This window comes from Neolamprologus multifasciatus, chromosome 10 (genome assembly GCF_963576455.1).
Source record: "Neolamprologus multifasciatus chromosome 10, fNeoMul1.2, whole genome shotgun sequence".
Classification (NCBI taxonomy): domain Eukaryota; kingdom Metazoa; phylum Chordata; class Actinopteri; order Cichliformes; family Cichlidae; genus Neolamprologus; species Neolamprologus multifasciatus.
The window spans coordinates 7729096-7742686 of record NC_140448.1 but is presented as its reverse complement, the minus strand read 5'-3'; the positions used below and the strand labels follow the sequence as shown (position 1 = coordinate 7742686).

The 13591-nt window shown below is 42.9% G+C and overlaps 1 protein-coding gene across 3 annotated transcripts in view; it reads right to left on the bottom strand.

Annotated features, from left to right (window-relative positions):
* Window positions 1-10172, bottom strand: part of fam222ba (family with sequence similarity 222 member Ba) — a 29746-nt gene extending 19574 nt beyond the window's left edge. The window contains exon 1 of one of the 3 annotated variants that reach the window (XM_085175573.1): window positions 10021-10172. The gene's annotated coding sequence lies outside the window, so the exon portion shown is untranslated. Of the gene's footprint in view, window positions 1-8755 lie in introns of all 3 variants that reach the window. The other 2 variants (XM_085175572.1, XM_085175571.1) reach the window with 2 other exon arrangements.
* Window positions 10173-13591: the final 3419 nt, after the last annotated feature.

Here is a 13591-nt window from a genome sequence, read left to right as displayed (position 1 = left end):
TTTATTTTCTGGTCGCCTTTCAACAATTGTTTCACAAAAACATAAGAACCCGTCAGTCAAAACCTCACCTGTATAGAAATCCACTCACACCTGGATCTCATTAACCTCTACCATTCGGAAAACAGGGTAGACTAAATAACACAGTCTAGACAAAGAAACAGGAATAAATTAGTTTTTCCACTTAACAAACCTATTCACCCAACTAAACAGTTTGAAAAGTCAATCTCTTCACTTAATCTGACTCATGAGGTTATTTTAAATGAAATAAACAATTTTACACAAAAGAAACACCCCTTCATTTGGTTACACCCAATTGACATGATCAGTGACATCATATCCTATAAAATCAGGAAGTACTGGGGCGGCCCTTCCCACATACCTGTTTTACACATAGGACCTGCTCAAAGGAACAGACAATGGTAAGTATAACCTAACTGCATAAACAAATTAAAGATCCAAATCAATTAATGATGAAGTGACATTTAGCTTTAAGTACATTTGCACAGATGAAATGAATATCACCAATGCTACCACAAACAGACCCGTGATAGTATGTTGAGCCAAGGTTGCATGTGCTGTGTTTACATTAAAGCATTATGATAGACTATAGGATAACAGAACACAAAATAACAATATATGCAAGTGACAAATGGCAAATGAATTCTGTCCTGGCCACTTTGTCACAGGTCCTCATAAGGAGAATCATGTGCTGTCTAAATGACTCGGGTAAAGTTTGTAGCATGCGTGCTTGTTGTTGTCTGCTTCCACTTGTCTTTGCACTAGGATGATGTCGGCGTTAACACGGATCGTCCCGTGCGTGAGGCTGGACGGTGTCAACACGTTAACAAGCTAACTGCGCTAACGCACTAGTTCCCACCAATTGAGCATTGCGTGGCACATCCGACATACTGTTTTACTTTTGTCCATGACGCGCTTACCATCAGGGTCATGCTTCACATGAAAACCAAGATAGTTCCAGACGCCAGATCTGAATGAGGGTGGGGGAGGCTCAATTTCGGGTAGTGTTGAGGCAGTTGCCATGTTGCAACGAGCTTAGCTTCTGTCTTGCTAGCTTGCGGTGCACTCAGTGGATCTGCACTGGACAGTGCAGCCTAGGCGGAGTAGTCGAACGCAGATCCACTGAGCGCTCAACACAGACAGCATCGTCAGAAGAAAAGTTGATAAAATAAATTTTTTTAAAAATTGTATTGTTCGATACAAATGGATACCGAACCGAAAGCACTGTATCAAATGGTTCAATATCAATACGAGTATTGTTGCACCCCTAAAAAAATAAAATAATATATATATAGAGAGAGAGAGAGAGAGAGAGAGAGAGAGAGCAAAATCCATTTATCTCATCAGTTAAAACTGAAATAACAAGATATCAGAAAAAAATGCAATATGAATGGGCCAACAGGGTCAGTGCTCAGCTCTCAGGAACACGGAAAAGACAGTGACACGGTTAATTTAGAGCAGGCTCAGGCTGGCTGCAGCTGTACACTCTGCGTTTGCCAACACATCATCATATCAGGGCCACTTCCTATCAGTGTGATCAGCACTCAGTTTAAAAGAGAAAAAAATAGAAGAGGGAAGAAAACGTACAGGAAGTCATCCTGTAAAAACAAGATACAGAGAGCCCTTTATGGTGGGAAAAAGTCAGTGGACCATTTTCTCACAAAATGTTTAAGTGTAAAAGACATGTTTGTGAAGGAATTAGAGGACATGGAGTGAACCTGGTAACCATTTTAAAGCGGGTTTGTGATAGATCCAGTGAATGAGACTTTAAGCGAGAATAGCCATGAATAGAAAGGTCTGCATTTAATTTGCTAATCCATCATTCCAATTGTAGTCTGTAACAAAGGAAGAGGAGAGTGGTGGGGCATTCAGAGGCAATGGAGCATGCTGAGGGGTGCGTGTGTGGTTCTCCATGGAGCCAGAGAGGCCATGGCCCTTGGCCCTAAAAGCCTAGCCAGCACTGGGAAGAATTGGTTCTGATGAGCTCAATGCAGGCAAGACTAATCCCTTCATGTCCAAAGAATTGTTTAACTATGTTTGACTGATTAACCCAAACCCCTCGTTTCCACTTACAATCTATTTGTTCAATCAAGTCCCCTGCACTCTTCATGCTGCAGTGTGTGGGTGGTGATGGAGAGGGAGCAAAAGAACGAGGGAGAGTAACAAAGGAGGCTGCAAAACAATCCATTTGTGGAAGCATACAGAAGTCAAAGGACAGGGCTTTTTGTTCTTCTTGCAATTCTGCAAATGCACAAGTTCCTGCAAACCAGCTGTTGCGAACATTCAAAGGTCAGAGAACTCTCGCCTTGAGAGATGTCAACTAGAAGGCCAGGAGAAGTGGTGCTAGCATACCACACTGGGATGCTGGTCTTTAGTAGCTTCCTAGGAAAAGGAAATTTAAAGGCACTCTCCCCTGCGTGGAAAAGAGGTTGCCAGGAAGATTAACCCAGCTTCCTTTTATAGCCTCTGACAAGAGGTTAAATCACACATTACACTGCCTGAAATGTCTCTTAGTAATTAGATCAAGAATATTACTCTCTCTTCTTCCCCTTGCAGAGTGCAGCTGATCAAAGTCTAATGATGGTGTCAGTGCCATTGGCAGTGCTGGCTGAGTAAATCTCCCCATCGGGATGGCAATCTGTCAGGGCCGCAAGTCCTGCTAAACAGCACAGGACATGAGCACAATGGTGCTTGACACAAAATAGACTAAATGAACCGCATCCTTTATCAACAAGCCGTCCATCAGCGGTGCACCACTAAAATTCATCCCTTTGTTTGAGGTCTACAACTGTGTGTTTATATGTACACAATCAACTGAGTTATATAGAGAGGCTGGTGACATCTGTGGGTTTTATCCTGATAACTGTAAAACCCACGACCGGCTTATCTGCCGTCTTTCCATGCCAGAGCAGATCTAAGCAGCACCTGGTCCCTTGATGGGGTAAGCGGGCTACTGGCTATTAATTACAGAAAGCTGACACGCAGCGAAGGCAAGCCCTCGCAATGAGACCCTGGGACGTCAGATACACAGCAAGACGAATGCTTTTCTGTCACACAGCAACATGACCTGCCTCAGGACTCTTTACTGCAAGTACTTTCAAGTATGCCTTTCAAATTGTGGCCCACCCTTCTTCCTTTGCTCCCACCCTGTCTCCCCCCTCTATCTCAATCACATTCTGCGGATGTTACACTACTTCAGGGGATATTTTCTGACTAATGCAAAATGCTTGTGCAGTGGCATGATAAAAGTTGGCATTTTCCTTTTCTAATCCAATGCTTCCTTTGTAAACAACCTCGCTTTTTTTATGTGTGTGTGCTCAGGGATGCGGGCAAGGGATGCAAACAAATCGCACATAATGGTCAATTTCATTATTTGCTCTCAAACTCAATGGCCGCAAACAAAAGAGGGAAATGGCAGGAGATATGCCAATCATTTATTGTTGAAAGATGCCTGACAAAAGAGGCCCTATAAACCTGACAGCTTTTTCCTTTTTTTATATCAGTCCTTAGCACAATCCAGCTTCTTAAAACGGGAACCCAGACAATGGACTTCTGCAAGAGGTCTGACCCTAGTCTTAACCCCATACAGGTGGTACACATGAAGCACAGACGAAACATTGCAATGGGAGGCCTGCTCTCAGAAATCTTTTAGACAAGCACAAAGACAGCTCAATGCCACTAAAGTGAATCTGCTGAAAAGAAAATCCCCTTGAATAGATGAATGGTAAAGTCTCATTAGGTGTGGACTAAAAGCATCTGTTAAAGAGAGAGTCATGAAAAGTAAAACTTTACAACTAAATAGCAGTACCGTATTATGCTGTGAAGGCTGCTCCCTTTCAAGTGTGGGCAGAAATGCAATAGTTGTGGTTCAAAGTTTAAATAGCTCATTTTTCAAACTCTTCATATACAAGAGGGGAAAAAATGATCTGAATCTGTTGAGCAAAGAGCAAACTTCATAATAAAACAGCTACATCAAGTGTGGTCTTCCAGTTCAGAAGAATAATGTGACTCTTGTCTGATTGCTGCTCAGTTGACTCCAACTACAGTTGAACTATGAACCGTGATTAAAGCCAACATCCCCCTACAGAGCGACAACTGCATCTCTGCACATTCCAGGAAACTCAGCCAGCTGAACACAGCAAATACACCGGAGAGGAGGAGGAGGAGACATAAACAACGTAAGATAGTTTGAGAGCTCCACCGATGTTTACTGTCTCACTAAGTGCATTTCATCCCCGTTGCTTTCACAGCAGCAGCGGTATTTCAGCATTCAGTACAGAGGGGCTGCTGATGCCACAGGTCTGTGTACAGAGGGCTCAGTCACAGGCTGAAGAGACTGTTTGGACAATGTAGGTGTCAGACACGCTGCCTGTCTGGAATAACGATTCACTTCAGCTACTACAAAACATCCTCTGGTTCCTTTATGGAGAAAGTGGTTCTGGGAAAAGGAAAAAAAAACCCAAAACTATCTTGACTGTTTTTAAAAGTCTAAGTGTTGAAAACTGATAAGGAATTTCTTCTTTGTTTGAACTGGTGCGTTGCTACCAGGGAGAAAGGTCTGCATTTGCTTCAAATAGGCACTGAATGACATGCCAGAGATTAGCCTCTGAAGGTCACAGTCTTAGCCTATCCTTTCAGATGCTTTTTACAACGGAACCCCGGGCCCTTTTGAACAACAGGAAGAATGTCATCTGGTTACTTTTCAAGGCACGGAGATACCATTCACTGTGGCCAACAATGGAAGCAAACAGGACCAGAGGGTTAGGAGGTTATAAAGGACCCCATTCTAAGCACCACTCGGTCTCCAGCACGCTGCACGGACACAGAAAAAACACACCCACACACTGAGGCCCGGAGAAGTGGTGTAACTGATGATAAGCTGTGGAGGGTCATGGCAAAGTGCTGTGCACTGACCGTTCTCCTCGACAGCTCTTTCAGCACAGCCTACGTCCCTTTCCAGCACAGAGCTTAACACCCAGACCTATCTGACCCAGACCAAGCCTCTGAGCCCCATACCCACTGTCAAAGTCATTCACTGCTTTGTCAGTTTGAAAGACAACTGTATGATACCCTAAAGTATATCCTTCAGGCAACTGTGACCTGCTCAAAATTACATAGAGGAAAAAACAAAAAGAGTCAAGTAGATGAAGTCAGAATGCACTGACCCAGATGTAGGCCTGCAACTAAGCTTGTATTTGGGCAAAAATGATGAAATCTAACCTTGTAACAGGAGGGGGAAAGGGAGAATTTTAATATACCAGTGTGCTATTTTCAATGACCAGGCCTTAACAAAAATTATATGCCATTATTCAGGTTGTAAAGCTTGTCCCGAAAAAGGCTCTCAGGCAACAGACAGAGCTGAAATACTTCACCAATTTAGTGTCTAATGAACCCTCTGAAATATTAAAAATAAAGCCCAATTAGCCGAGAGCATTTTACATCTCTTCCCTCTCTAATCCTCTTGTAGCTTAGCTTTATCTAATGTCTGCGCCAACTATGACACTTTGAGCTCACTCTCCCCTATATCCCCACCACTTGATATCCTCTACAGCTTCACTGCTGCTTTGTTGTGGCATTCTTTCTGACCCCTCAGACTTGGGTCAGACTCTGAGCCTCCCTGTTGGTGGATAATGATGCCCTGACATGTACAGTTGGCATGGTCAGTGGAAAACTGCAGCAATAACCGTGGACATGCTAATGGCATCTATTAGGATCACTTAAGAGTGATATGGGACTCGTCTGGCGACCTCTTATTAGACAGCGCTTGGTACTAGGGGGCGGAGAGTGCCAGTGGAGGGTCAGTGATCCAACTGAGATGCCCTTATCTTGTGCCATAAACAGATAACAGTATCTGCCCTGCTCTTCTGCTGTTCCTGTGAAGATGGAGGTGGATAAACAACCCCGTCATCTGCAATGCCTCTGACAAGCCTGATCACACAGATGCTCTCCTAGACCTAGCCCCGTTCGTCCTACTGCACTGTTGTTATTGCTGTGAATGGCACTGTGAGGCTTAGAGATTTGTCCATGATTACCCTCAAGCTGAAGACATAACAATTTCAGAAAGCCCTTTGCTCCTTGTGTTTGTAACATCACTCCCTGGCTTAAGGGCTCGGCTTTGCTGATTATGCAAACTACCAAGCAAGAGTGGGGCTTTATTTTTCTTTTCTTTTTTTTGTTACCCTAATTGGACCTGCCAGCTAGCATGCAAATCTATGCACAAAAATGCAGCAAACAAAGAAACAAACTGTATCTTCATATGAAGGCTACTGCCTGCGGTCACTGCACAAAATAAAAGCACCCACGTGAACCAAACTGAATACCATGCAAACAGCTGACCCACAGCTGCAGTTGAGTCTCTTTTCTCAGAGATATCCAGAAGTTGCCCATCATGTCGTAAACACTTGATCTGGATGTATCATGTGGCTGCAGTTTTCTATGCTGAGTCTGACCTGCGTTTGACCCACATACTGAGTCTCCTGACTTTCTCACAGAGGCTACCAAACATCTGTTCCCTTTCTGAAACCAGACTCATTCAGCTGAGAAGACATTGGGTGGCCTCAGAGAGAGTTTCTCCAAGTGGTGGGTGGCTGAGTGGGTGAGTGTGGGCTGACAGCTGCCCTGGTGATGGGAGGACTGAAAGGTGGAGCTGGCGGAAAGATCAATGGTACCTAGGAAATCTCAGTCCTTCTGCCTGGCACCTGGGTAGAGGGGCAGCCTTATTTAGCAAATGGAACTAGTCAACAAATCATTCTCATCTAAAATGATCAGGTGTGGAAAATAAAAAATATGCTGGGCATAAAATTCACTGACAACACCTGTGAGCGATTAAACATACACAGGACCCTGCAGGAAAAGAAAAAAGAAAGGTACAAATGTATTGCACTGGGGGAAGAGCACACGGTTACACATTTCCATTTCAAGTACAGTCTCTAAAATGCTACATCAAATCACTGGCTTTGAATAAACCAAAAAATGACCATCAGCCAAGAGGCTCATTCCGGCACAGAAAAATCATTGCATCAAAAATATGTTGGTTAGCTGAGCAATTTCACAGTCAACAATCAGAGGATCGGGACTGTTCCTCATCAATGTGTTTTAATGAGCTCCCCGTGAATCCCAACAACAGCTGAAACATAAAAGCTGCCCAAGTTCTCTGGTTCACTCTTTGTACCTTGTGATCTGTTATTCATAGTCTTGCTCTGAAGTCTCTCAGAAATAAAGCAGAGCTTTGATGTTATCCTCTTATTACTGCTGTCTGAAACAAGCCTAATGTTGGGAATCAGACAGTTTGGCTGTCGAATGGAGAACCTTCTGCAACACAAAACCATCTGGGCTTCAGTGTAAGGTGTTCACAATGATTGGTTTGAACCTTGTGAAGCTAGTCATCACTCACTAATATCTGCTTTGCCATGTGTTTGCAAGAACAACGTGTAAGAATAGCGTCTGGAAAACTGCGTAGGCGTGCAATACAATCACACTCGACTTATTCTAAAGCCTCTAATCATGTGTGTTCTCTACAATATGTAGCTTTTTTTCCCCCCATGCCATAGTTTTACATCACCTGTGGGCCACAGCAAACTGAGAGGCAATAGCAGCCAAGATGCTGCACAAGTACTTTAGAGGAAATTGCCCTCCTCTGCCCTTAGTGTAGATCAATATGTTCAAATTTGTCAGTGGCTGGCTGGGAAGGTGAAAAAAAGGGGAAAAAAACTTTGCTTTTCTTTCAGTTTGCCCTCAGCAAAGACTCAGGATTTGTGGTGACAGGTCAAAGAGTCAGCACATGACTCATGGGCAGAGGAGGAGAGACACTTTTGAAAAGGCACGCAGAGATCTAATTAACACATACATTCAAGTGGTATTTCAATTTGCTGGAACGCTGTAATTTTCTACAGAGCTGACCAGCGTGACATGAACGAATGAACCATGCGCTCATGACATCCAGACTTATCTGCAGCCTCTATAACTAAGAGCAAACACGTCATTTTCAGACCTAAATAGAAGCAACCACATACCAAGTGGCACGCACACACACACACAGATATATTCACTGACATAACTGCTGTCATTAGAGGTGAACTGCATTTTACAGATGGGCAGAGGCCTTATATTAATTTGCTGTTGAGCCCCAATTAAGCTTCATTGTGCTGGGAAACATAGCATCCCAATTCAAAGAGGGTTCCTGCTACACGATAATTGCCAAAAAATAAATAAAAATACAGTTCTAGGGACACCCCCCGCCCCCCGAGTTTCCCCGACAACAAGGTCTGAAATTTAATTATCCGCTCTTTGGAAAATATAGAGGAAGAAAGCTACATTGCAAAACTGCACTTCTGGGCAAGTAATGTGAGGCTCTTGTTTGAGTAAGCGCTGGATATCACAGAGCACATCCTTCCCTCGTTGCTATACACTAGACAGTCCCACCTTTGTCGTGGTAAAGAAGAGATAAAAGGCTTTTTTTTACATGACATATACATATATACATATATATATACACATATACATATATATACACATATACACATACACATATATATATATATATACATATATATACACATATATATATATACATATATATACACATATATATATATATACATATATACATATATATACACACACATATACATATATATATATATATATATATATATATATATAACGGGCATGCAAATGTAGACAAAACACTTATTTATTTTTTTAAATCGCTGGATATTTCACAGTTTTATCATCTTACCATGTGAAGCGCAAAGCAGATAACTTCCATAGTCCGGCCAGTCATAGAACAGAAGAGTTGCCTTTTAATCAAATCCGTCACAAGCTCCATGACATTACAGACCGATTACAGCAATAAAAGCAGAGCAGCCAAAGACAACACGGACAGGCTGTGACAACATTAACATTCCGCCGTGTAAAGATTGGGCTCGGAGGGGGAGAAACGTCGATAGGATCCCATTAGTTAAGTGCGCCCTTAGGATACCCGAAATTTGATCAGAGATAGACCTTTTCCTTCCAGACACGAACCATTAGACGTCCTAGCATTAAAAACAGAAGCTCTTCTCGTCCTCTGAAACTACTCCTGCACTCCTCCTCCTCCTTCTCCTTCTCCACCTCCTCAGCGGTCGAGGTTGTGCGGCAGGATCAGGATGAGCTCGGTGACGTCAACCTTTTGTTATCACCTTTAACACTTGCTTTTGCAGGTGGAAACACTTCCCCGTGGCGTTATGTTTAAGAGGTGCCATTTGCAGACGCGCCTGGAGAGCAAGGAGGGCGCACAGCATCTGTACAGTCGAGTGGAGACGGCCGAGGCTCTAAATCTTGGCAAATGGTTGCACGCTTTCATGATTATATCGGACACTAGCCAGGGGTAGACAACTTTGAAGGTAGCAAGCAGTATAAAATAACCGAACTTGTAACTTTCATCCGCAACTGGCTTCTTATTGGAGAACCACTTACGATTTAGCTTGAGATGAGGCGCAAAACTACCTGCATCATTGTTGATGACATTTTTAATCGGTGAACATACGAGTGTGATGATGATGACGATGATACTTTAGCAGGCAAATACAGCTCAGCTTAATCCGCACTGGTGGCTGTCACATTGCACAATATAGACTAGCTAACCAGCCTGAACACAACACAACATAAGCCCAGTTTGTACAGTTATCATCAGCTCTAATCGAGAATTTATGGCTTTTTCCTCTAACTAAAACATAGTTGAGTATCAGAGAGATTTAAGCCTTTGATAGGAGCTTTACAGTAGATACAGGGCCAATGCAGGAGAGCAATACAGTAGCTATAAACCTGTATGTTACCAGTCAGCGTGCCAGCTGACTGCCCAGGCTCCTGGCTAGCTAACCTAGCCAGCCAGTCTGAAACATACACAGTCCCATTGTTGCCTTCTCAACCTTTCCTAATATTTACGCCACACTCTCAGAGGACGTCACACGGTATCGGACAGCAGGCGTGTTATAAAGATACAACTACTTACTCTCCGTTTACCTCTGCGAAAGGCATCGTTTAGTACGTCGCCATGGTTTAAAACGGACAGATTTTCTCCCGTTGCCCTGTGCTGCCGAATCACTGCTGTTGCTGCTGTCTGCGGCAGCAACTTCTGGCGCATGCGCTGTAGCTGGGACCGTTCCAGACTACGCCGTGCGCTGCGCAGGACGCCCGAGTGGTTTAAAGGGACAGTGAACTTGAAGCGCGATTGGACGGCTGAATATTTGGACGTGAAATACGTGAAATACATTAAAATAGTTCCTATATAGGCCAGTAAATAAATATTAGCCTTTAGCTGTCTATTTTTCGTCAGTCCAATTAGATTTGGTTAACGAGCTTTGTAGACAAAATAACAGCAGCTTTATCAGCTCTGGTAAGGTTTTAAACATATTATGGACTTACATATATGACAGTGCTCCCATCTAAAGGGTACACTAGTTTACTGAATGGTTTCAGGAGTGTGAAAATGGTGTAAATCATGTGCTATGGCATTCAAGTCAAGTCAAGTGGCTTTTATTGTCATTTCAACCATGTACAGTGGTACAGTACAGAGTGACATGAGACAGCATTCATCGGAGTTGGATTTATAATTTATTCATCACAGAAGATTGGAAATTCTTTTGTTACAGCAGTTGGAAAACTTAAACACAACCCATGTCAAAATAGCTTAAATAATCAGAATAGTGTATGGCTAAATAAAATAAAATACGACATAAACAAAAAACAAAAACAAACAAAAATCCCTGTAAAGTCCAAACTAATCTGTGGATGTAGCAGGGTACGGGTATTTTTGAAAACGCAGATTTTTCTATGCGTTTGCCCCTTTCCTCCACATGTAAACGGCATTTTTAGTCACTGAAAACGGAGATTTTTAAAAACTCCGGCCAGGGTGGATATTTTTGAAAACTCAGTTTTTGCATTTAGGTGTGGACGAGAAAAACAAGAAAACGCAGGTCAAAGGTGTGCGCCTTTTTTGACTTCACACTGTGCGCTACGTTATTGTTTCGGTGAAATAAATTTCTACAATACTATTACTGTTAATTTTACTCTCTGCAATGTTTAAATGCTTACATATACACACACAGTTACTGTCCCTCCACACATATGACTTGGTTCTGCTTCTATGCCCCAGCTTTGTTTACTTTTTCCCACCGAGGCTTCTAGACTTCTGATTGGCCAACATTTCTGCACGGTTAGGAATATATTGCAATAACGTGGGGCACAGTGTGACATCAAAAAAGGCGCGCACCTTTGACGCTGCATTTTCTGCGTTTTCTCCGTTTTTCTCATCCACACGTAAATGCAAAAATGGAGTTTTCAAAAATATCCACCCTGGCTGGAGTTTTTAAAAAAAAACCATTTAACTTCAATAATCAGTATTCTAACCTTGAATATTGAATATTGCTCATTTACCTCTAAGCTTGTTTGTGCACATCTCTGACCAAAATTTCCTACTCATCTGGAAGAATAGCACATGACTTGCCTTGAGCATGAGCTATATTATGCTATATTCTGCTTGCATTTTTGCCTCATTGTGCTGCTCACATATTGTATTATGAATCTTGTTGGGGAAGATAAAAACCCAGATAGAGGACTCCTGGTCAATAGTGTCACATGCTTTGTGATTTGATGAAAGGTTCTATTTGTGCAGCCTGATGTGTATAGCTCCCTAATCAAAGACTTATTTTTCTGTGACAACTAAAATAAATTACTCCATTACAATCGCCCACCTGCCCTCTCTGCAGTATTGATACCATTTTTATTACAAGAGAGAGACAGACCGACAACACTGAAGACCGTGGCCAGTTGTGGAAGCTTAAGAATGTGTGCTCACGGCTATGTAATGTCTTGTCACGTTGGAGCCTCCGCAAAAGTAGTCAGATAAGATTATTACAGAGAAAATTACACGTGCTCAGTCCCGTAAACATTTCTGATACAAAGCTTTGTGAAGCCGCGGCCTGAGCTCCAGTATGGACCGGGCTTATTACAATACTTCAGCCAATTTAGGCCTGCAAGCTTCACTTCCCCCCATCAGCAAGTGAAAGAAGGGAGAATTTGGTCTGAAAGCCCAATCACACAGAGCGCTCCGAGTTCAGCAGGTGGGGAAGTAGCAGCAGCAGGCTCCATCAGGCAATAATACAAAGTTAATGATGCAGAATGGTGTCTTTCTCCATACCAAAGAAGACGTCAATACAGGATGTTTAAGAACGCTGTTCCTAATTACGCTTTTTAAATTCACCACTGACGTGATTGATGATTTCAAAGGGAGGCATTATTGATCCACTTCACAGACAAGTCCCATCGATTGCAAGTCTGGAATGAATAAAAAAAAATTTTTCCACCCCACTTTATCTCCCCCACGGAGAGAGAGATTGTACAATCAGAGCATCAGTGTGACCTATATGGGTAGTTAGGAGCTAAATCACCTCTTTAACAAAAAAAAAAAAAAAAAAAAAAAGCAGGCAGAGCAAGGACATCTCGAGCAGTGATTGCTGAATGGAGGGACCTTGGGGGACCTTCAGGGCATCACATAAAATGTAACAGTTGAATCTCATTTCTCACATGTGGAAATTCATCCATCCGTTCATTAATCTGTGGGATCCCTCGCAAATAGCCGATCTGTGCTGGAGTTCTCAGCATGATAAAGTTCAGGAGCGGCTGTTTGAGAGAAAGTCAGCCGGCTGTGCCCCATCACGCCTCTCACTGCAATCAGCGGTGATGGAGTGATGGATGCTCTGACGCACTGACAGATTGTTTTTCCCCCACCTCTGCTCCCTGTTGACATGCCCCGTGGCTCGTGCTTATAGTTCTTTGTTATTCCTCGTGCTGAGCAAGCTCTCCTTATTAGCGCAGAATCTGCCAGTTATTGCTCATCTAATTCCAGCTAGCGTTATTAATAAATCAAAAATAGAAGTTTGAGAAAATCTCCACACCGGGCTGCAGAAAATTCTGCATATTCGGGGAGATCTGACTCGTTCAACATCAGTGCCGCGTGTTCTTTTGAATTACAGAAAATAAAGATTGATTAGGAATCAACAGCATGCTGAATCGCGGTAGCAGAGAGGTTTTCCATCACACTGTGCAGCATCTCATTGGCAAGTGCACTTCACATACCAAAGTGGGCTACAGCTTATGATTAAATGGTCTGCAGGCAAAGCCTTTTTGTCTTTTTTTCCTTTTTTTTCTAGAGAGAGCTCTTTCTGAAGGCCAAAGTTAATGCAGTCATAGAAAGACTCTGATACACTCCCACGTGAAGTGGCCATGTGAGGAAAGCCCGGAGGGAGAAAATGCCTTGAATGAATTTGAGAGAGAGTGGGAGAGAGGCAGATAGAGGGGAAGTTCAAACATTACTGATCCTCAAATATCCTTTTGGTTTCTGGTTCAATTGGAATTTGGCAGTAAGTGTCTGCTAAAAGCTCCATTTTTGTTGCCCCTCCATTGCTGCTGAGCTTTTAGAGTTAGATGATGACAGATTGTGAGCTACCTGATATCCTTCATCATCCTCCCCAGTGGAGGTGTTTGTTCCACCCCGAGCAAGTCCTCCAGGACTGACAAACAGCCGGTGAGCTTG